This window comes from Hippoglossus hippoglossus, chromosome 16 (genome assembly GCF_009819705.1).
Source record: "Hippoglossus hippoglossus isolate fHipHip1 chromosome 16, fHipHip1.pri, whole genome shotgun sequence".
NCBI lineage: Eukaryota > Metazoa > Chordata > Actinopteri > Pleuronectiformes > Pleuronectidae > Hippoglossus > Hippoglossus hippoglossus.
In genome coordinates, this window is record NC_047166.1 from 26390318 (window position 1) to 26413395 (window position 23078).

The 23078-nt window shown below is 44.0% G+C and overlaps 1 long non-coding RNA gene across 1 annotated transcript; it reads right to left on the bottom strand.

The window, feature by feature from the left end:
* Positions 1-11137: 11137 nt before the first annotated feature.
* On the bottom strand, positions 11138-22719 carry LOC117777359. The gene is made up of 3 exons (XR_004616588.1): positions 22540-22719; positions 16291-16296; positions 11138-11150 (listed from the first exon to the last, which is right to left on the bottom strand). It is a non-coding gene; the product is annotated as an uncharacterized LOC117777359 (long non-coding RNA).
* Positions 22720-23078: the final 359 nt, after the last annotated feature.

The following is a 23078-nucleotide window of genomic DNA, read 5'->3' on the forward strand; positions in this document are numbered from 1 at the left end:
ATCCAAATAAAGTTATTATTATTAATACACCCACACTCTGCATCGTCTGTCATAGGTCCTCTTCTGCCACACTCCGTTATGGGCCTGGGCTTGGCGAGTGTTGTGGCGGACCACCTGCAAACGTTCTCTCAGTCTTCGAAAGTAGTCCATCTCTTTGCCGCCGGCGATCTGAGGATGTTGTTCCCTCGTCCGGGGGCTTGCCACCTCCGGTTCATCACCCCATCATGGAGCTCAAAGTTCCCCCATTGAGAGTGGAAGGCTTTCACATCGGGCCCCAGCGCCGACACCTCTGGATACCTGGGACACTGCCCTGCCTCCAGCCAGCCTCTCACTAGTGCGAAGGTCTGTCTCCTGCTGCTGCCTCAGTTGTTCGATGGTCAAGGGGAGCCACCCCTCCTCTTTGCTGGTGGTCTGGACAGCCGCCACCTGGCGGGCCACTTGGCCTCCACGGTTCAGGGCAGGTACAGCTAGAATTTGGTGTAGGGCCAGGACCACAGCCAGCAACTCATGACAGGTGACACAGTAGTTCCTCTCTGTGTCACCCGACTGAAGTAGGCTACGGCAAGCTCCCTGTCGCCTCCCTCCTAGGAAAGGACAGCCCCGATCCCCACTTTACTAGCATCCGTGTCCACAATGAACGGCTTTTGGGCATCAGGGTAGGCCAAGACTTAGGCTTCAGTGAGGGTTGCCTTGACTCGTCCGAAGGGTGCAGCACAGGCAACATCCCAGTCGAATGGCTGTCCCTTTTCCGTCAGGCGGTGAAGTGGGCTGGCGATGGTGGCAAAGTCTTGGTACACAACACAAACATTGCTGGTGCATTGCAGATGCCAAATGGCATGACGCAGAACTGCCACAGCCCCTGTCCGATGGTGAAAGCAGTCTTTGGTCTTGAGTCGGGAGCCAACTCCACGTGCCAGTAGCCACTTCGCAGGTCAAGGGAACTGAACCAGCTGGATCCCGAGATGGAATCAAGGGCATCGTCAATGCGAGGAAGTGGATAAGAGTCCTCCTTTGTGACAGCATTCAATCGGCGGTAATCCACACAGAAACGCCAGCTGCCGTCCTTCTTCCTCAAGGAAGCTTAAGGCAAGCCATCTGCTTTCTTTGTGCCACAGATCTCTCCAGATTGAAGAAGCATGAGCTTGACCCATCCATATCCTTCAGCTGAAGGAAGCGAGACCTCACCAGAGCTCCCTTCAATCTCTCCTGCAGAAAGGAGCTCAGATCCACTACAGAAGTTGACCTGCACAGGGATCTGGGTTTCTATGTATCCCCTCTTCATGCTCTTAATGATATATACTTGTTTTAACCTCTGCCTTTATCCTAGCACTTGAATGTGAGGTAAACTGCTGGCCAAAAACACAAATTTGTGCCTGACCATTTGGTCCCACCTGGTCTTCAAAGAACAAAATTCAGATTTTTTATGGTTAAAAAACCAGTGGGACCTGATCCTCTCACCTGGCGAAATTATCAATTTTATTGTGACAAAATGATGATCTGTGAAACCAACTGGGCTAATTTTGCTGTGCAATAGTCTGTAACTGCTATTTATTTACAAAGCAGAGCACAGAAGTCAACCCTTCACAACATCAGTTGAGGATAAGATGGTTGCATTTGCAGTTTCCTTGAATACGATGGCTACCCCTGCACTGAAATTGGTGCAGTGGCTAAGGGAACATGAACCCTTCCACTATAAGCTCTAGTCAGAGACTAGAGCTCTTTTGTGGTGACTGTGGCTGAGGGGTAGAGCGGTGGTCCTCCAACCAGAAGGATGCCACTTCGATCCCCAGTCTTCCCGTTCTGAAGTGTCCTTGGGCAAGATGCTGAATCCCGAATTGCCTCTCATAGAACAAAAAAGTCCTGCTAATAAATGCACTGTATGAATGTGTGTGTGAAGGGGTGAATGGCAAACTGTACTGTAAAGCACTTTGAGAAGACTAGAAAAGTACAATATAAATAGAAACCATTTACCATTTTACCATTTTGTGACTGTCTCTTCCATCATTAATATTTAGTGAATCTATTGTGAGGTTCCGCATAGAGAGGTCAGAAAAGAGATACAGACAAATGGAAACCAGCACAGAACAGTAAAAGGAAAGGAAAGTCAAAACCAACCAGTCTTTCAGTATGCCAACGGATTTGATGAATTTGATTAATCTCTAAAAAATAGAGGTCTGAGTTCTTGATGGTAACTTCACCAATAGATGCTGTATCTGACTCAGAGTCAAACTTCATGTCCTCTCCATCACATGACACCTGACTACTGACACACCATGTTTTTCAGTAGTGGCTGACTGTGTGTGAACTCAACTGCAGGCTGAAAGGAGCTCAGTGTCAGTGCAGCCACTGAAGCCTGCTGCTGATTGTCCTTGTTATGATTGATGGTGAACTAGCAGGCGAGGCACCAGCGGAGGACGTAGACGCGGCATCAGTGAAGGACGCTGACATTAGCGGAGGACACAGACGCGGCACCAGCAGCGGACACAGATGCAGCATCAGTCGAGAACACAGACACGGCACTAGCGGAGGACGCAGACGCGGGATCAGTGAAGGACGCAGACATTAGCGGAGGACACAGACACGGCACAAGCAGGAGACACAGATGAGCAGATGACCTAGCAAGACAGGAGATGCTCTCGCCGCCAGCCTGTGTGGACACACGAAGTATGTGTCCCACATCTCCACAGTCAAAACATATAATTTGTCCTAAACTCGCATACACCATATATGAGCCGTCACCGTGCTTCACTCTGAAGGACGGTGACGAGTCCAGGAACAAAAACACCTGACGCCTGAGAGAATCGACGTGTTTCAGTTTGGGATCTTTGCAGCATTGAATCCGCTCGCGTATTTTCCAAACCTCTAGAGCTTGTTCTCTATGACTGCGGAACCCCAGACACAGTGATCCATGTGGAGGGCACTGACAGCTGTGACACCTGCACTAACAAGCGCCTGATAAACACTCCACTCTCTATCAGCTGATGAACATGAGGCTCATCTGTCAGGAACACAGCCACCGCCTTGTTCATTCGTGACACATAAAATAGATTATCATGTTATACCTGTTCACCGACAGACAACAGAATCTCCTTCACTGTGACGGAACTATCCGGCAGGACTATCCTCACCCCCTGCCGGAGAGACGGAGGTGGCGTCTCAGAGGACGCCATTCCTCCTGAAAAAACCCCGGACAAAACCACTACACCAACACTCGTTTGAAAAAAACTAAAAAAGTCTTACCTTATCAGATGAGAAAACAAATATCAGAATATAGAGACAGAAAACCAGTACAAACTCCAAGCCACTCACGTCCACCACCACCACTCACAATCAGAGAGCACCTCCACCTGTACCAGAGGATTAATTAGCACAGCTGAGGGCTGTTAGCTGATTGATCCTCTGGTTTAAAAGGCAGAAGCAGAGCTGTCAGAAGAGAGACACATGGGAAAGACAAAGACACATGGGAGAAACCAGGAGGGAGAAACATAGACAGAGCTGAGCAGAGATGGGAAACCTGAAAAGGTTATGTGTTGGACAATTTAAGTTAGAGTTTTGACTTTATGTTTTTATGCAAACATAAACTTAAATGCTAACATAAATCCAACACATTCTGCTGGCATATAGCTTAACAGCTCAGCACGGCTCTGTCCCTCATGAGTTCCGAGTGTCTCTTGTGTGTCCGTGTTCTTTCTGCGTGTCTCTCCGAGGCAACTATATTGTTGATATCAGGCCCACTGAGGTTGTGTCATCTGCAAAGTTGATTCGATTTTTAGAGCGTGAGAGCAATGGTCCGGTAATCATTTAGGCATGTGACAGCTAAGGTCTTGGGCAGAGGGATGATGGTAGCAGTTTTCAGACAGATGGGAACTTTGGCTAGCTATAGTGACTGGTTAAAGATGCCAGTGAAAACTGCAGCAAGCTGGTTAGCACATGCCTTCAATACTCTGCATGTGCACTTGGCCTATGAGGCACTGCAGGCCTGTTTTGAGGTGACTGACTGGGATACACTCTGCGAGCCGCATGGACAGGATATTGATGGGTTTACAGAGAGCATCACAGATTATATAAACTTCTGTGTGGACTGCACTGTCCGAACAAGGAGTGTCTGCTGTTACCCAAATAACAAGCCATGGGTAACAAAAGACATCAAAGCCATCCTTAATGAGAAGAAGAGGACTTTCAGAGGTGACAACAGGGAGGAGTTGAGGACTATGCAGAAGGACCTGAAAATCAAGATCAAGGAGGCAAAGGACAGCTACAGGAGGAAGCTGGAGGGGAAACTCCAGCAGACCAACATGAGGGAGGTCTGGTGTGGAATGAAGACCATCACTTTCTTCAGACCAGCTAGCGGCAGGGGAGCTGAGGGCAGCTTGAACATGGCCAATGAATTTAATCTATTATTTAACAGATTTGATACAGCGGCCCCTAACCCCCCTAACTCTTCTGTGGTCTGTTTCAAAACACCACTCCTCCCCCCTCCCCCTGACTGTCCCTCAAACTGCTGTGAGGGTCCCCCTCCTCCTTACACCTCCTCTGGCTCACCAGCTGACTTCTTTCTGACGACTCCAACCCTCCTCCTCCCCAGCCTGCATCCTCTAAAGTGTTCTTCACACCTCACCATGTTAGAAGACAGCTGAGGAAGCTCCACTCAGGCAAGGCCCCTATGGTGTCAGTCCCAAGGTGCTCAAAGCCTGTGCCCCGTCAGCTCTGTGGAGTGCTTCCCCGTGTCTTCAACATGAGCCTGAGTCTTCAGAGGGTCCCTGTGCTGTGATAAGACGTCCTGCCTCATTCCTGTGCCGAAGACGTCGCGTTACAGTGGTTGAAAGGACTACAGACCGGTGGTGCTGACGTCCCACATCATGAAGACCCTGGAGAGACTCTTCCTGGAGCAGCTCATGCCTATGGTCAGCCCACACTTGGATTCCCTCCAGTTCGCCTACCAACACCGGCTAGGAGTTGAGGACACCTTCATCTACCTGCTGAATCGAGTCTACTCCAACCTGGACAAGTCGGCTAGCACTCTGATGGTCACGTTTTTGGACTTCTCCGGTGCTTTCAACACCATCAGGCCAGCTCTACTGGGTGAGAAACTCACAGCAATGCAGGTGGATGCCCCTGTGATGTCATAGATTGTGAACTACCTGATTGGCAGACCACAGTATGTGCGCTTGCAGCTGTGTGTCTGACAGAGTGGTCAGCAACACCGGGGCCCCACAGGGGACGGTCCTCTCTCCCTTCCTCTTCACCCTCTACACCATGGACTTCAGCTACCAGACAGAGTCCTGCCATCTCCAGAAGTTTTCTGATGACTCTGCAATAGTTGGATGTATCAGCAAGGGTGAGGATACTGAATACAGGGCTGTGGTGGGTAACTTTGTCACATGGTGCGAGCAGAACCACCTGTAGCTCAACGCGGCAAAGACAAAGGAGCTGTTTCTGGATCTGAAGAGGGTCAGGACACTGATGACCCCTGTTTCCATCCAGGGGGTTAGCATGGACATTGTGGAGGAGTATAAATACCTGGGAGTGTTTATAGACCGTAAGCTGGACTGGGCTAAGAACACTGATGCCCTCTACAAGAAGGGCTGAGGTCCTTTAACATCTGCCGGACTATGCTGAGGATGTTTTATGAGACTGTGGTGGCCAGTGCTCTCCTGTTTGCTGTTGTGTGCTGGGGCAGCAGACTGAGGGTTGCAGACGCCAATAGACTCAACATACTGTTCAGTGCAAGACTAAGACGACCAAAATGCACCACAGAGTGCCACAGGAAGTCATTCCTGCCTGTGGCCATCCAACTATACAACTCCTACCTTTGAGTGTCAGACACTCTGAGTTAACAGACTGGACTCATTACAATGTCAGCAATATCTGATATATCCATACTTGCACTAAATACTCAATGAACAGAACACACATATTGAATAAATTTCATATTTTATTTTTTTAATTTTTAATTTTTAAAATCTTTATAAGCTTATATTTCTACTCTTGCATGGAGCTATTGTAACAAACACAATTTCCCCCTGGGATCAATAAATTATTTCTGGAGCTGTCCTCAAAACGGGCGAAGAATAGGTTGAGCTGGTCTGGGAAGGAGGTGTCCATTAAGGGGGGGTTGCTGTGGCTCTGCTGGTAGTCAGTGATTGTTCTAATCGCTTGCCACATATTGCAATGGCTGTTGTCCTTAAAGTTATTACTGTCTTCATAAAGCACCCCCCCACTGGCTAACTTGAGATGACAACAAGAAAAACTCAGCTACATATTACCCCACAAAACCCTCAAGTTTGTTGTTTTTGTTTACACTGATTGTTGTACAAGTAAAAAAAACAATAGTTTATATTGTTGTGTACTTCCCAAAATTTCAAACAATTTTTTCATAACCTACAATATACAAAGGAGAGAGGTGAAAGAAAGGAGGAAAAGAAAATTACTTGAAGAGAGGTAAATACAAAGGCTGAGAAATGAGAGAAAGTGTAGGAAAAATTCAGCCTGCAGGAATATTAAAAAACAGAGGAGGTTTGGAGGAGAACATAGAAGAGGAGAGTTAAAAGGACATGATGATGGAGGAGAGACAGGGCAGAGCGTCATTTGACTGGTCGTCTATGGAGGTTGATGACCAGCCCCTGTCAGTCAAGCTCACACAGAGAGAGCAGGGCCCTGCCATCTGCTCCAAAGTTAATGGGAAGGAGACAAGGTGGGGAGGTGAGATGTGTTGACACAGGCCAGAAAGGGTGGATAGAGAGGAGACGGTGAGGATGGAGGTCTGTGTGAGAAAATTAGGAGAATGGAGGTGAATGGAGGAAAGCAGGTTGGAGAGCAAGGACAGAGGGGATCATTTAATGAGATGGAGGGGTAAGAAGATGGCTGATGGAGGTGGGGAAGAGTTGATGATAGACTAAATGAAGGTTAAATCAAATGTATACCATCTGTTGTGTAGCATTTACACAACCCTGTCTTCTACAAAACACATTTATAAATCTTTACTTTACTTTGCTAAATGTTTTAACATCTAGATGTTCAGCAATTTGGATGTTATTGGGGTGCTTACACAGAACCCGAGTTCCCCGCGCTTGTAGTCATCCACTGATGATATAATGTTTGAATGATGAGGACGTTCATTTGGTGTAATCGAACTGGTGTTGAGAGTACTGCACCTGAACTTGGTGATGCTGCTAGTAATACCATAATGATATTACTGTGGCAACGAAATAAATGAACTGAACCATTTCTCCCATTTTTCACTCATTAAAGGTTTGGTCTATAAATAATCAAATAAGCGCAGGTTACAGGATATGAAATTACATTGAAATTACAGCAAATTAAGTGTTTCCAGGCTGAGCTTCACACTACCTACCTGCTAATAAAGAACTAGGTCAGAGTTTAGCCAAAGTCACAACCAGGCAAAGGCCCCAGGTTAGAATTCAGGTCTTGGTGCTTTCCTCCCAGCCATCACACACACTCCACCCCCTGTTGTTGGACATGAGCAATACTGGGAGCCACCCCCCCTCAAGTTCACCTCCTGACTGGACAACAGATGGACTGTAGTGGAGCCCAGAAAAAAACACCTCCTGCTCATGTGTGTGTTTGTGTGTGTACTCCTAGCTGGTTGGCTGGTTGTGTGTGTTAGGTCATCATGGCTGCAGATGCAGGTGTAATCCCTCGTGTCTCTTATAGACACAGTTATCAGTCATTTTGCAAACATGGTGGGTCCAATTTGCCTTTGTTGGTGAACATCCTGTTCAGGGTCAGTTTAGCAGTTAAGTCAATCAAACTGATCTCCACACCTGAAACTCTTTTATAAAGGCAATGTTTTGATTATACAAGCAGCTTTATTAGCACAGGCTTTTTGAATAGATACATTTTACCTAATTTCTGTATCAATTTTAGTACAAGTATAATAGAGTAGGGATAAAATTTGTAAAACAAACAAAAAACATGGTGGTTCACATCAATGTGCCCAAATAAAGACCTATAGTAGTGAAGTGATGTTTGCAAATGATCCAATTCTTTTGAACGGCTCTTTGGTAAGAACAAAAGGAACCAAGTCATAGGCCACATGAGCCGTTCCTTTCATATTTTCTGTCACTGATCCAAATCCTACCCTATCATATTATTGTCTTTCAAACATAAACCTGGTAACCCACGCCCCCCAGAAAAAGAATAAGAATAATGAGATGGTGCTAGGAAAGTAACTGAGCCATTAGATTTGGATTCCTTAAAAGAGCTGAAATTCCTGGCTGGCTAGAAGTACTGCGAAGTGAGATTAAGTATGAAATACTTAATTGTTACCACTTCCAAAACCACAGCTACATTGTGAATAAGATACATTGTGTTAATTACTGCGCGTTAAAATGGTTGTTAGGTGTTTACAGTCTTTACATGAAGCTGGGCTAATTACCTCATGGCTCCTGCTCCATGCTTAACACATAAACACAAGATTGATATTTTCTTCCAACTAAATCTGCATGTGACCAAAATAAGATACGTCATTAAAAACGTAGAGCATATTTAAGGTTAAATACAGATGACAGCCATTGACAGTGTCAGACAGATATGTCACTACTTCTCAGTGAAGACATGTGCCTCTTGGAGTCAGAGCAGCCCGCTATCAATCAATCACTGTCAGTAAGTTCATACAATCCTGCTGTGTTGCTGCTAAAAAAGAGAATAGTTGAGGTTTGAAGCCCTTGTAATGACAGCACACAGCCTTCCACAGTTTAATATTCACAGTCATGACTCAGAAGCTGAAGACATATGTTGTGGCAACAATTCAGACATTCAAACGAACTGCAAACATTTAGCATCTTGTCAAAAAGAGAAGCACTGTATTCTATATGGTGCTACTGTTCCCAAGCTGCTCTGAGGCCCTGCTTTATATAAAGTGTATGTATATGCACAAACATACACACATTTAAGCAGTAGCACTTGTGCATTTGCTCACACAGATAAATACAAACACTCCCACACACACTGGTTTCCAACGATCGTGCGTCTATCAACACTGAGTGACATCTGGCAAGGGTGCCACCTTGTGAAGACTGTTCACTGTGTGTGTGTGTGTGTGTGTGTGTGTGTGTGTGTGTGTGTGTTTCTGTGTGGGCACGTGTGTGTGTGTGTGTGTGAGGGATGGTAAGTGGGTGGGTGTGTGCTGGGTTAAGTTTGCCAACATCTGGAGTCTAGACTGAATAACTATGAGTTAGTTGGCATTAGCCCATCTCCCAGTCACCCACTCTGTTGACTTAGGTGTTGCTGTACATTGCAGCACCTAAACAGGAAAATAACCTCAGCCTTTGGAGTGCATGTGTGCACGCTTTTGTGTGTGTGTGCTATCTTAATTTAAGCCACAAATCATTGACATCAGAACTAATATTGTACCAACTTCCACTGTAATTCCAAATATTGCCGATCGTCCTGCCTGTCCCCTTCTCCTTAGTCATTTACAGCTGTGTCTCACATGTGTTCTTCTTCCAGCCCTCTTGATATCCTACCCACCTTACTCCTAAAAGAAGTAATTAGTGCTATTGGCTCTAGCTTACTCGAAGGTATGCTCTCTTTATTCTGGCTGTGTCAGTGTGTGTGTGGCAGATCAAGGGTTTGTGTCTGTCCTCGTCCTGTTAGATCCTAATGCAGCATTCGACACTATCGATCATCAAACTTTATTACAGAGACTAGAACAGTTAATTGGCATTAAAGGAACCGCCCCCTAACCCCAGTTGGAATCCTATTTATCAGATCGATTTCAATTTGTACAAATTAATGATGAGTCATCTGTGCGCACCGAAGTTAACCAGGGTGTTCCTCAGGGTTTTGTGCTCGGCCCATTTTTAATCACATTATATATGCTTCCACTTGGAAACATTATCAGGACACACTCTGTAAATTTCCAGTGCTATTCAGATAAAACAGAGGTTATAATACTTGGCCCTAAACACCATAGAGATACATTATCTCATGATATAGCTGCGCTAGATGACATTGCCCTTGCTTCCAGTGAAACAGTCAGGAATTTAGGAGTTAACTTTGTTCCCGATTTGTCTTTTAATTCTGACTTAAAACAAATTTTTAGGACCGCCTTCTTCCACTTACTCAAAAATCAGACATGTCAATCAATCAATCAATCAAATTTTATTTGTATAGCCCATATTCACAAATCACAATTTGTCTCATAGGGCTTTAACAGGGTGCGACATCCTCTGCCCTTAACCCTCAACAAGAGTAAGGAAAAACTACTAAAAACCCTTTTAACAGGGTAAAAAGAACGTAGAAACCTCAGAGAGAGCCACATGTGAGGGATCCCTCTCCCAGGACGGACAGAAGTGCAATAGATGTCAAGTGTAAAGGAGAACATCATCAAGATAAAGGTTTTAGCAGCATTGATAAGGGTAAACATTTTGAAGCATAACTGAAGGTCAATGAATGGATGGAGTATTGTCAGTAATGGTCGAGTATCTGAGGAGAAATATTATATATCAAGCAGCCTTGTTGTAATCATAGTCCACGTTCAGCTGCCACCTCGATCGTGGTCCACCACCATTATCAGATACCAACACGATACAGGATCCACCATTACGATCACGATCTCTGATACGCGATACACCATCATAATCCACGATGTGGCCGCAGCCGCGGCCCTGTGATAGCGATTGAGAAGAGGAAGGAGAAGCTGGAAAGAGAAGCTCCGAGTGTCATGTGTCCCCCGACCTTCTAGACCTATAGCAGCATAACTAAGAGCAGGTCCAAGACAAGCCTGGACCGGCTCTAACTATAAGCTTTGTCGTAAAGGAAGGTTTTAAGCCTACTCTTAAACGTACAGATGGTGTCTGCCTCCCGACCTGAAAGTGGGAGATGATTCCACAGGAGAGAGGAGCTTGATAGCTGAAAGCTCTGGCTCCTACTCTACTTTTAGAGACTTTAGGGACGACAAGTAAGCCTGAATTCTGGGAGCGCAGCACTCTAGTGGGTTGATAAGGTACTATCAGCTCTTTGATGTATAATGGTGCCATATTATTAAGGGCCTTGAAGGTGAGGAGGAGAATTTTAAATTCTATTCTAGATTTAACCGGAAGCCAGTGTAGTGAAGCTAATACTGGAGAAATGTGGTCTCTTTTCCTGGTTCTTGTCAGGACACGTACTGCAGCATTTTGGACAAGCTACAGAGTCTGTAAGGGCTTACTGCGGGAGCCTGATAATAAGGAATTACAATAATCAAGTCTGGATGTAACAAAGGCGTGGACTAGTTTTTCTGCATCTTTTTGAGAAAGGACATGTCTGATTTATGAGATATTATGCAAGTGGAAGAAGGCGGTCCTAGAAATTTGTTTTAAGTGAGAATTAAAGGACAAATCAGGATCGAAGATCACTCCCAAGTTCCTGACTGTTTCATTGGAAGCAAGGGCAATGTCGTCTGGCGCAGGTGTTTAGGGCCAAGTATTAGAACCTCTGTTTTATCTGAGTTTAATAAGAGAAAATTGCGGGTCATCCAGGTTTTTATGTCCTTGAGACATGCTTGGAAGTTAGTTAATTGATTACATTGTTCAGGTTTTATTGACAAGTATAACTGTGGGTATCATCCGCATAGCAATGGAAATTGTGTGTTCTGATAATGTTTCCTAGTGGAAGCATATATAATGAGAATAAAATTGGGCCGAGCACAGAGCCCTGTGGAACACCGTGGTTAACTTTGGTGCGCGCAGATGACTCATCATTAATTTGCACGAATTGAAATCAATCTAAAAATATGATTTAAACCAGTTTAGGGCGGTTCCTTTAATGCTAATTAACTGTTCTAGTCTCTGTAATAAAATTTGATCGTCAATAGTGTCAAATGCTGCACTAAGATCTAACAGCACGAGGACAGACACAAATCCCTGATCTGAAGCTATTAGAAGGTTATTAGTGACTTTTGCCAAGGCTGTCTCCGTGCTGTGATTGGCTCTAAACCCTGACTGAAAGTCTTCATATACATTACTTTCCTGGAGAAACTCACACAGCTGATTGGCTACAACTTTTTCAAGGATTTTAGACAGGAAGGGGAGGTTAGATATCGGTCTGTAATTGGCTAAAACCTCCAGGTCAAGGGTGTTTTTTTTGAGAAGGGGTTTGATTACAGCTAGTTTAAAGGACTGTGGTACATATCCTGATGATAATGAGAGATTTATTGTGTTCAGTAACGTACTATCAATTAGGGGCAGCATTTCTGTAAGTAATTTTGTAGGAATGGGATCTAAGATACAAGTTGTTGGTTTAGAACATGAGATTATTTTGGTCAGCTGATCAAGGGTGATCAGAGAGAAGCTGTTTAAATAATTGGTAAGATTCTCAGCAGTTTCTGAGATTTCTGTTCTTGATAGGGTATTAATGCCAATTGAGGGCAGGAGATGGTTGATTTTATTTCTAATAGTTAGAATTTTATCATTAAAGAAATTCATAAAGATATTGCTATTTAGGGATAAATAGCAATATGCAGCCTGGCTGCAGTGCTGAAGAGAAACCTGGGGTTGTTTTTATTTTCTTCTATTAAGCCCTATGAGACAAATTGTGATTTGTGAATATGGGCTATACAAATAAAATTTGATTGATTGGTTGATTTATTATTGGCTCTAGCCTTCTTGAAATGATTAATTGCTCTCCTTCTCTTGGCTGTGTCCCTGATTATTTTAAGAAAGCTAGGATTCAACCTTTACTTAAACAGCCAAATCATGATCAATCACTCCCACAGATAGGCCCACTTCAAAAGCCCTGTTCATATCCAACATCCTTGAAAAATGTGGTACTAACCCAAGTTCGATGACAACTCCAAGGACAAAGTAACGAAACCGCTGTCCTTAAGATTACAAATTATTCATTGATGTGTGCTGATGCTTTTGATTGCTACATCTTAACAGAATGCCTTACTGCCATTAAAGGGATAGTTCACCCACAAATTTAAATTCACTCATTATCTACTCACCACTATGCCAATGGAGGGGTGATTGAAGTGTTTGAGTCCACAAAACACTTTTGGAGTTTCAGCAGCCAAATCCAATACAACTGAAGTTCAGTCAGGAACACTTTGTCATGATTTACCCATTTATTGCACAATAGGAATACAGTTATGCTTGGTGCGGATGGCTCCATTCTTTGGATGTTCCCTGGATTAGCCAAGCAGCATGCTAAGATAAAACAGGGAACATGTGCAGAACCCCCCAATGGGCGTAGCAGGCAAGGTACATTTGTTCAAGATGAATATCGTTTACCACGACCATGTATGAACTCAGTGCTAAAAGGTGGAGGCTGGGGTGGTAGAGGCAAGTTGCCGGCAGCAGGGCATTAGTGGCAGTGTAGCTGAGCAGGGATCAGTGAGGATGAGGTCGTATTTAAACTTATCAGTAGCTGACAGCTTCAAAAATCACAATTTGTCTCAAAGGGCTTAACAAGGTGCAACATCCTCTGTCCTTAACCCTCAACAATCAGGAGAGACGATTCAACGTTTTAACAACATTGACATTCACTATACTCTCATGTATTTCAGGTTGGTAATCTGTCAAAAAAACAAAGGAACTTGATGCTGTGTGTCGGACATTAGCATGGTGCTCACTGAGAGTAGCCGAAATGGCCGTGTGCCCTTGTGCCCTCGTGCAAACATGCTAGAGCTAGAAAGTTATCTTGAGCCACTTATACCCATTATTTTTCATATTTATATGAAAACTGCTGCTTTGTGATATTTTTAACTGCACGGGAGGATTCTGTGATGTCACGTCGTCTGACTCGGACAGGGAGTTTAAGTTGGAGAGGGACACACCTCAGCTGAGCTGAGGGGAATCTATCAGGAGGAAATCATCCAACAGATGAACAACAGCTGGAACTCTCAGGAACAGAGCATCTCTGACAGTTGGTTAAAATGCTCGGGCTGCTCCTACGCCCAAAGTCAGGCGACCCACAAAATAAACTTTGATTCCCACCTGATGCCGAACAGAATGCACTGCGAAAGATGTATGAGATGATTATGAAAGCATCGGTTATGTCTGCTTTAGAAAGCCAAGCTCCTTGACCTGCTTTATTGATTTAATGCTTTATTCATGTATTTGCATTATCGGCCGAGGCGTAATTAGAGAGAGTGACTCTGGTGGAATGAGACTATTTGCGCTTGCGAAGGGACCAGAGAGGTGGTTTGAGAGCCTCCAGCGATCATCGCAAGTAATTCGGTGTCTAATTCGGACCAATTCAGGTGTGTATTGAATTGCACTATACTGTGCAGCTTTGCTGGAAAAGTCTTTGTGATACTGATACTGTATCTCAGATTTAGATCGCCGATTAATGCCAGATAGCGTCAAGTTCTTTCGGAATAGACGGAGCAGATTGTGTCACGGTAAATGCTGAAGCCATAAGGAACTGGCCGATCGACAAGTCTCTGTTTAGATGCGGATGCTTTATCACACTCGGGGGACACAGAATGAGGCTGATTGGTTAATGGCTTTGCCTTGTAATATTTCCAATCTGAGCCGTGTGGAAATATGAGAAGACTGTAGAGTGTGTGGCCCACATACAGCCGGAGATAGGCCGGCTGAGTGAACCTCTGACTGGCTGGTTGCACCGAGGAGGCAACACTGATGTTCGCTGGGCACGAAGCAGAGGCAGCAGCATTTTCGAGGGTTTTTAGACAAGTGTCAATGTTCTGCATGGTGAGAATCAGGGACAACAGGGTGGTTGTCAGGAAATTATCTGCCATGTCCAAGTCATGGTTCTGTGCTGCAAAATGGTGGATTGCTTCCATTGATTTGGAGGCGAGATTTTGCCCCAAGTGAGGGAGTCTTGTTTACAAGTGACAGGAAATTGGAGCGTGAGATTGACAGCTAGATTGGTGTGGCGTCAGCAGGCGTGGGACTGGAATGGATTGGTAAAGAGTGAGCTGAGCCAGAGAATTAAGCCTATATTTAACAGTCAATCTATGTTCTAACCCTGTGACTGAAAGAATGAGGTTGTGAACAGGTTTGTTGTGTAAAGTGGCTGGACTCACAGAAAGGTGATCAGACACGTAGGGAGCTAGGAGTAGAGCCACTTCTCCCTCGTGTTGAAAGGAGGCAGTTGAGGGGTTCTATGTATGTGATCAGGATGCCTCATGGATGCCTTTTCCAGGCAACTTCAACTGGCAAGAGACCACGGGGTAGACCCAAACACGCTAGACAAACTTTATATCTCAAGTGACCTGGGAATGCCTCTGGGACCCCCCAGGAGGGGCTGGTGGGGAGGAAGAAGTCTGGACAACCTGGTCTGACCTGCTGCCACTGTGACCTAAATTCAAATAAGTGGCAGATATTGGATGGAGGATAATGTTAAAAAATGGCACTACCTGACAACCTGACCTGTTACCTTTACTGTTTAAAACTGTCTGTTTTATAAAACCAATGTGCTACTCTCTATTTCCATTGGCACAATTTGCACTTGACAGAGAGCAAAGGCACTGCGGTGGAGGAGGGCAGTGAGGGAGGTGATGTGCCAGCAGGCAGCAGGTGATGTGTTTGCCTCCTGAATGCCTCCACATGCTCTGTGTCCATGGATTTATGGCTGTGCCCTGTTGGCCCAGATCCCCCACCAGCTTGGGGTCAGAGGGCACTGTGGTGCCCTGTACAGCCAGCCAGCTGGTCCTGCTCAGCCCTGCCACCAACCAGCTACACACACACAGGCATGTACTCAGACACGTACAGTCTCAAGTACACACTCCTAGCCAGAAGACCAGTACAGAAGCAGGACAACCATATCAGCCATTCATGCATCTTTTAGCCCGTTTGAAAATGCAGAACATTGGGCAAGAACAACCTGTTTTCATCCTCCAGACATAATGCTATGAAGACCGGGCCTCACAGTCACTGCATTATTAAAAGGTTATATTTCATTTCACATTAAGCACTGAAGTGCTACTTCCCCTTGCCTATTACAGTGAAGTGTGTCAAAGGGGATGTGTAAAGGTTTTTATTATCAATCAATCAATCAATCAAATTTTATTTGTATAGCCCATATTCACAAATCACAATTTTCTCATAGGGCTTTAACAAGGTGTGATATCCTCTGCCCTTAACCCTCAACAAGGGTAAGGAAAACTACAAAAAATTATAATGTAAAGAGTAAAATTTCAGATGTACAGGGTTATGTAAATAAAAGTTATTATTATTTTCTGCATAGACAGGTGCCTGACAGGGCCAAAACACCAAGAGTGCGGCCACACTCTCCTGTGCAGATGCCAACAACACTGACACACCCTTATATGCTGATTTACCTCCAGGCTGACACAACACAAGTTCAACTAAAATTAACTCTTTCCTCAAATACACTGAATGGTGTTCAACTTTGGTGGAAGGTGAAAGCTATTATTTTACTGTAGAGAACAAAAGGCAAAATATGTGGGTTTATTTTGTGTGTGATTTGAATCAGTCTACTCTCTGTTCTTATCAGAAAAAAATCTAACAAGGGCAGAAAATATAGAAATTAACCTAAAATGTTTATTGTGATTGATGCCCTATTTTGGTCACTTTTGTCTTCCTGTGCAAGTTGTTTGCTCCTGATATTCAGACTGAGACCACCTCTTTAGTGGACTGTCACACTGTCACATTTACATTTAAATAAATTGTTTTTTTCTTTGTAAAACTTAAATACTGACTGTTAGATTTCAACCTCCAAATGTGATTAACAATTGACAGGACAAGGAACCCATACATTATAGATAAAACAGTAAGCATTAATGGGGAATAGAATAGGAAAAGAAGTAACAGTCCAGCTGATCCATTGGATGCTCCTGTTGAAATGTGTGCATTCTATCAGCCTATTGTGTGTTTTGCCTTTTTGGTCTCACAATACCTTTGCAATATTAACAAGAAATTCTCAGAGGTAAAAACATCAAAAATACGTGAATACTCCAAGGGGGCTTCAAAACTATTCAGTATGAAGGCCTAGTTTCTCAGTAAATGCATTTGTCTTAAACATAACATTGCATCAGCAAAAGAAAGAAGTGGTGAGCCTCATTTTCTAACTGACTGACAGTACTAGAGTTACACTACCGTTCAAAGGTTTGGGGTCACCCAGACAATTTCGATTTTTCCATGAAAACTCACACTTTTATTTATCAAATGAGTTGCAAAATGAATAGAAAATATAGTCAAGACATTGACAAGGTTAGAAATAATGATTTTTATTTGAAATATTAATTTTGTTCTTCAAACTTTGCTTTCGTCAAAGAATGCTCCATTTGCAGCAATTACAGCATTGCAGACCTTTGGCATTCTAGCTGTTAATTTGTTGAGGTAATCTGTAGAAATGTCACCCCACGCTTCCTGAAGCCCCTCCCACAAGTTGGATTGGCTTGATGGGCACTTCTTGCGTACCATACAGTCAAGCTGCTCCCACAACAGCTCAATGGGGTTGAGATCTGGTGACTGCGCTGGCCACTCCATTACAGACAGCATACCAGCTGCCTGCTTCTTCCCTAAATAGTTCTTGCATAATTTGGAGGTGTGCTTTGGGTTATTGTCCTGTTGTAGGAGGAAATTGGCTCCAATCAAGCTCTGTCCACAGGGTATGGCATGGCGTTGCAAAATGGAGTGATAGCCTTCCTTATTTAAAATCCCTTTTACCTTGTACAAATCTCCCACTTTACCAGCACCAAAGCAGCCCCAGACCATCACATTACCTCCACCATGCTTGACAGATGGTGTCAGGCACTCTTCCAGCATCTTTTCACCTGTTCTGCGTCTCACAAATGTTCTTCTGTGTGATCCAAACACCTCAAACTTTGATTCGTCTGTCCATAACACTTTTTTCCAATCTTCCTCTGTCCAATGTCTGTGTTCTTTTGCCCATATCAATCTTTTCTTTTTATTGGCCAGTCTCAGATATGGCTTTTTCTTTGCCACTCTGCCTAGAAGGCCAGCATCCCGGAGTCGCCTCTTCACTGTAGACGTTGACACTGGCGTTTTGCGGGTACCATTTAAAGAAGCTGCCAGTTGAGGACCTGTGAGGCGTCTATTTCTCAAACTAGAGACTCTAATATACTTGTCTTCTTGCTGAGTTGTGCACCGGGGCCTCCCACTTCTCTTTCTACTCTGGTTAGAGCCCGTTTGTGCTGTTCTCTGAACGGAGTAGTACACACCGTTGTAGGAAATTTTCAGTTTCTTCGCAATTTCTCGCATGGAATAGCCTTCATTTCTCAGAACAAGAATAGACTGGCGAGTTTCACATGAAAGTTCTCTTTTTCTGGCCATTTTGAGAGTATAATCGAACCCACAAATGTGATGCTCCAGATACTCAACTAGCTCAAAGGAAGGCCAGTTTTATAGCTTCTCTCACCAGCAAAACAGTTTTCAGCTGTGCTAACATAATTGCACAAGGGTTTTCAAGGGTTTTCTAATCATCCATTAGTCTTCTAAGGCGATTAGCAAACACAATGTACCATTAGAACACTGGAGTGATAGTTGCTGGAAATGGGCCTCTATACACCTATGTAGATATTTCATTAAAAACCAGACGTTTCCACCTAGAATAGTCATTTACCACATTAACAATGTATAGAGTGTATTTCTGATTAATTTAATGTTATCTTCATTGAAAAAAACAGTGCTTTTCTTTGAAAAATAAGGAAATTTATAAGTGACCCCAAACTTTTGAACGGTAGTGTACATTTCTACTTGTTTTTGTATGAGACAAGCAAATGCTTCATGTTCACTTATTTAAAACACGACTGGCAAATTCAGTAAGTTCTGTTTTAAGGTGTAGCAGAAAAGCTCAGTTTTCTCTGAAGTCACACATATTAAGACATGAACAATCAATACTAGTACTTTGAATAAAGTGGTACGCAGAGAAAATAGACGAGACCTCGACTTTCATGGAAGAGCAGCATGGCTCACGCAGGCAGTGTGGCTCCTCTCACCTGATAACAGCCGAAATGTCAAACTTTTTTATGTCTGACAATGTGTGACGACCCCCTCCACCCTCACCTGGACACTAGGTGTCCCTGTTCTTCTTTTCCCCTGAGTTAATCAGAGCACACCTGGGCCAGGTGTGCTCTGCCCTTTAAAAAGCCTGGCCCTATTCGTGTCTGGCTCTTGCGCTCTATGTGGGACGAGGTTGGCTCTCCCTGACTCCCGACTGCAGCATCCTTTTCTGTTTTGTTCATGGACACACGTTGTGTTGTTGATTATAATGTATTTTGTTCAATAAATATCTGTAAACGCAACAGTCCACTCTGTCATCTCCCTCCTTGTCACAATCTTTGAGCCGGGTTTTGACAAATCGGTGCTCGTCCGTTGCACGCATTGTCTTCCGCGTTTATGAATGGCTTGATTGGCGGAGACAGCGATTTTTGTGAAAGAGACTGGTGATCAGGTAATGTGTGACGTCACATGCCAAGTCAGCTGTGCGCCTCGTGTTTTTGTGAATGAGTGGCGTAGTTCGGTTGTGTGGGAGATGTTCCGTTAAGTGAAATGACGCTGTTATGAGTTGACTTGTTTCTGTAAAGCGTGTGTGCCGTAGTTTATTGAGGGTGAGTCTCTGTGTTGCTGTGCTGGGTGTTTCCTGGTGGCATTTAGCCTGAGTGAGCCTGTATACGGTCGTAAGTTGCTGCTGTTCTGTCCCGGTTAGGCTGAAGGGCGGACTCCCTTTGGATTTGTGTAATTTAATCGTTCTGGAGCAATTAAAAAATACTGTACCCTCTCAGATAGCTATGTATTTAAATGAGCGGAAAGTAAAGACCGCGACTGAGACCACTGCTCTGGCCGATGAGTACGTGCTGACGCACCGCGGGTACAGTGAGTACAGGGCTCCATATGATGCTGGCTTCCGGGGGGACAAGCGCAACTTCCGCACGGCGGGTAAACGCTGGCAGGAGGGAGGCAGCCCGCGTCCTTATAAACCAGAGGTCCCTGTGCTCTCAGCTGCAGTTTGATCCGAATAAAGTGTGTAATTATTGTAAAGGAAGGGGACATTGAAAAGCCGAATGTCCTATTAAATCAGGGGTTAAAGGTGGATCTGGTCGGGGACATGTGAGGCCCGTTGCACTGACTGCTCCTGTCAGAACACTAAGTCCTGGGTTTTTACAATGTGTTAACTCTCACTGTGCTATTCCTTGCTGTGTTGATGCTCCATGTGAACAGGTGAAGCCTGCACTAGAGCATACCCGAGAGAAATCATATTTTTCTACTTTTGTATCTGATGGTCAAGTGTCTTTAGTGGGCAGTAGTGTAAAGGTGCCAGTGAAAATCCTGAGAGATACTGGGGCTTTTGATTCATATATTCTGAGCTCTGTGCTGCCTTTTTATCAGCACACTGACACATTGCGACGTGGCAAAGCAGCAGGGCCAGATGACATCCCATCAGAGGCTCTACAAGCGGATCTCGACACCTCAACCACCATGCTCCACCAGCTAATAAAGACCATATGGATTGAAGAAGGAAACATACCAACAGACTGGAAGGACGGGCTCATTTCTGTCATACCAAAGAAAGGAAACCTCAGGGATTGCAACAGCTACCGAGGGATCATGTTGCTATCAACACCAGGCAAAGTGTTCAGCCGCATCATCTTGGAGAGACTGCGTAAGGGGGTTGATGATGAACTGAGAGAAAACCAAGCTGGTTTCAGGAATGAAAGATCATGCAGCGACCAAATTGCTAGCCTCAGGATCATTATTGAGCAGTCCATAGAATGGCAAACACCTGTTTATGTCAATTTCATAGACTTTGAAAAGGCATTTGACGGTGTAGACCGTGAAATGCTATGGAAACTCATGGCACACTATGGAATCCCCCCAAAGTATATCAACATCATTAAGAACATGTACTGGGACATGCAATGCAACGTACTCTTCCAGGGATGCGCACAAGAAAAATTCAAAGTGCTCACCGGCGTGAAACAGAGCTGCCTGCTTTCCCCTTTCCTCTTCCTTCTGTGCATTGACTGGATCATGGTACAATCAACCCTCAATAAAAGGACGGGCATCCAGTGGAGTCTGACAGAACATCTGGAGGACCTCGACTTTGCGGATGACATTGCACTACTCTCCCATAGCCACCAACAGATGCAGGATAAATCCAAACTGCTAGGAAAAACTGCAGCTGGACTTGGATTCAAAATAAATGGACCAAAAACCAAAGTAATGCGGATAAACACCAAGAACATGGACCCAATAACCATCAGGGACCAGACGCTGGAAGATCTTGACAAATTCACCTACCTGGGAAGTGTGATAGCTGTTGATGGTGGGACAGAGGAGGACGTGAAGACAAGAATTGGGAAAGCAAGAACAACATTCAACATCTTAAACAAAATTTGGAAAAGTAAAAAAATCTCCCTCAAGACGAAGCTTCAAATCTTCAACTCCAACGTTAAAACCGTGCTGCTCAATGCTCCGAAACCTGGAGAACCACCACTAACATCACGAACAAACTGCAAACCTTCATAAACCACTGCCTAAGACGCATCCTTGGAGTCTTCTGGCCAAACACAATTAGCAACATCAACCTGTGGGAATGCACAAAACAAGAAACAGTAGATATACATCTATTAAGGAGAAAATGGAGCTGGATTGGACACACACTACGAAGAAACACAACAGCAATAACATGGAACCCACAAGGCAAACGGGGTAGAGGACGACCCAAAAACACCTGGAGAAGGAGCACAGAGCAGGAATTCAAGAAGAAGGGGCTGACGTGGAAACAGCTGGAGAGGATGGCTCAAGACAGACGAGGGTGGAAACAATTCATCAATGGCCTATGTTCCAAAAGGCCATTGACTGACACTGGAGATTAAATTCTGATGCAGGGAATGGGTTTGACTGTGTTGCCTGTTCCAGTGCATAAGTTAGAACTGGACTATGGCTTGGTACAGATGTCATCGCCTAATTTGCATAATTGTAATGGACGCTGTAGGAGAGAGGAATAACGTTGTGGGAGAAACAAAAAGTGAGTAAAAAACACCCTAAATATGTTTAGAACTACAAATGAGCTTTCTTCTGTTGATTCAATTTATTTTTTATTTTTTTGCCATTGAAATAGGCCATCACTTCTCAAAATAACTTCATGAGTTTAATGTTTTGTCTAGACCCACATTACATAAATACATTTTTTGTCCTGTATTGTTAAATGTTAAAAGTTTAATCAAAAGACTGTTATGTGGGGTGGAATTGCTAGCTCTACGTCCAACCTTCCTCCTTTATCTGGGCTTTGGACCGGCAAAGTGACCCAAAAGAGACACTCTGGCAGAGTTACTTAGGTTTTTTTTTGTTTGGTTTTCTTAAGTTTGGTTTAGTTTCTAACCTTATGCTCCACTTAGGAGCCTACAACAAGTCATAGTAAGACATGACATTTTTTTGCCGTAACATTTTTTTGTATAGACGGTTTTAACTTGACAACATTAACAATCTAAATGGACCAAAAAGAGACAATAGAAAAAACTGTCAATGGCAATGTGAGAAAATGATGGTAACTAGTCTGGCCCTAATTCAGGTTCGTTGTTGAGTTTTTTTCAGACCCCCCTCCACACACACATGCTGTGCTGGTACACAGAAAGAATACTGAGGGAGCTGACTTAAATGAGTAAGCAGCTGATGTGCCAAAAAGCTGCAAAACATTATCAGGCAGCTTGTGCTCATAGCAAGCCTCACTAGACAGCTTCAGACCATATCGGACATACAGGATGGAGTTAAGGGTCTGCAAGGACATCCGATTTCTAAGTTTGCTTTTTACCACACTCATCTGGCTGAATAATCTCTCGACTTCAGCATTCGAGTGTGACAAGGACAATACAGACACAGCAGCCATGTACTGCAATGCTTCGATGTTGTCCGGCAAGCAAAATTATTCAACCCCCATTGCACATTAGGTTTATTGGCAAAATATACAATTTCTCAGCTGTTTGCAATAAACAAATTACACAAGAACTGTTTAAGTAGTTCAATGAAACTAATATTACAAGGGGTTTTATCCAAATTCAACACAAAATGCTACTTTTAATGACTACTGCAGTCTCAAAATTATTCAACCCCTTCATGACAAGCATCTTCAGTACTTAGTAGAGCACCCTTTTGCTGTTATGACCTGCTGCAAACGTGATG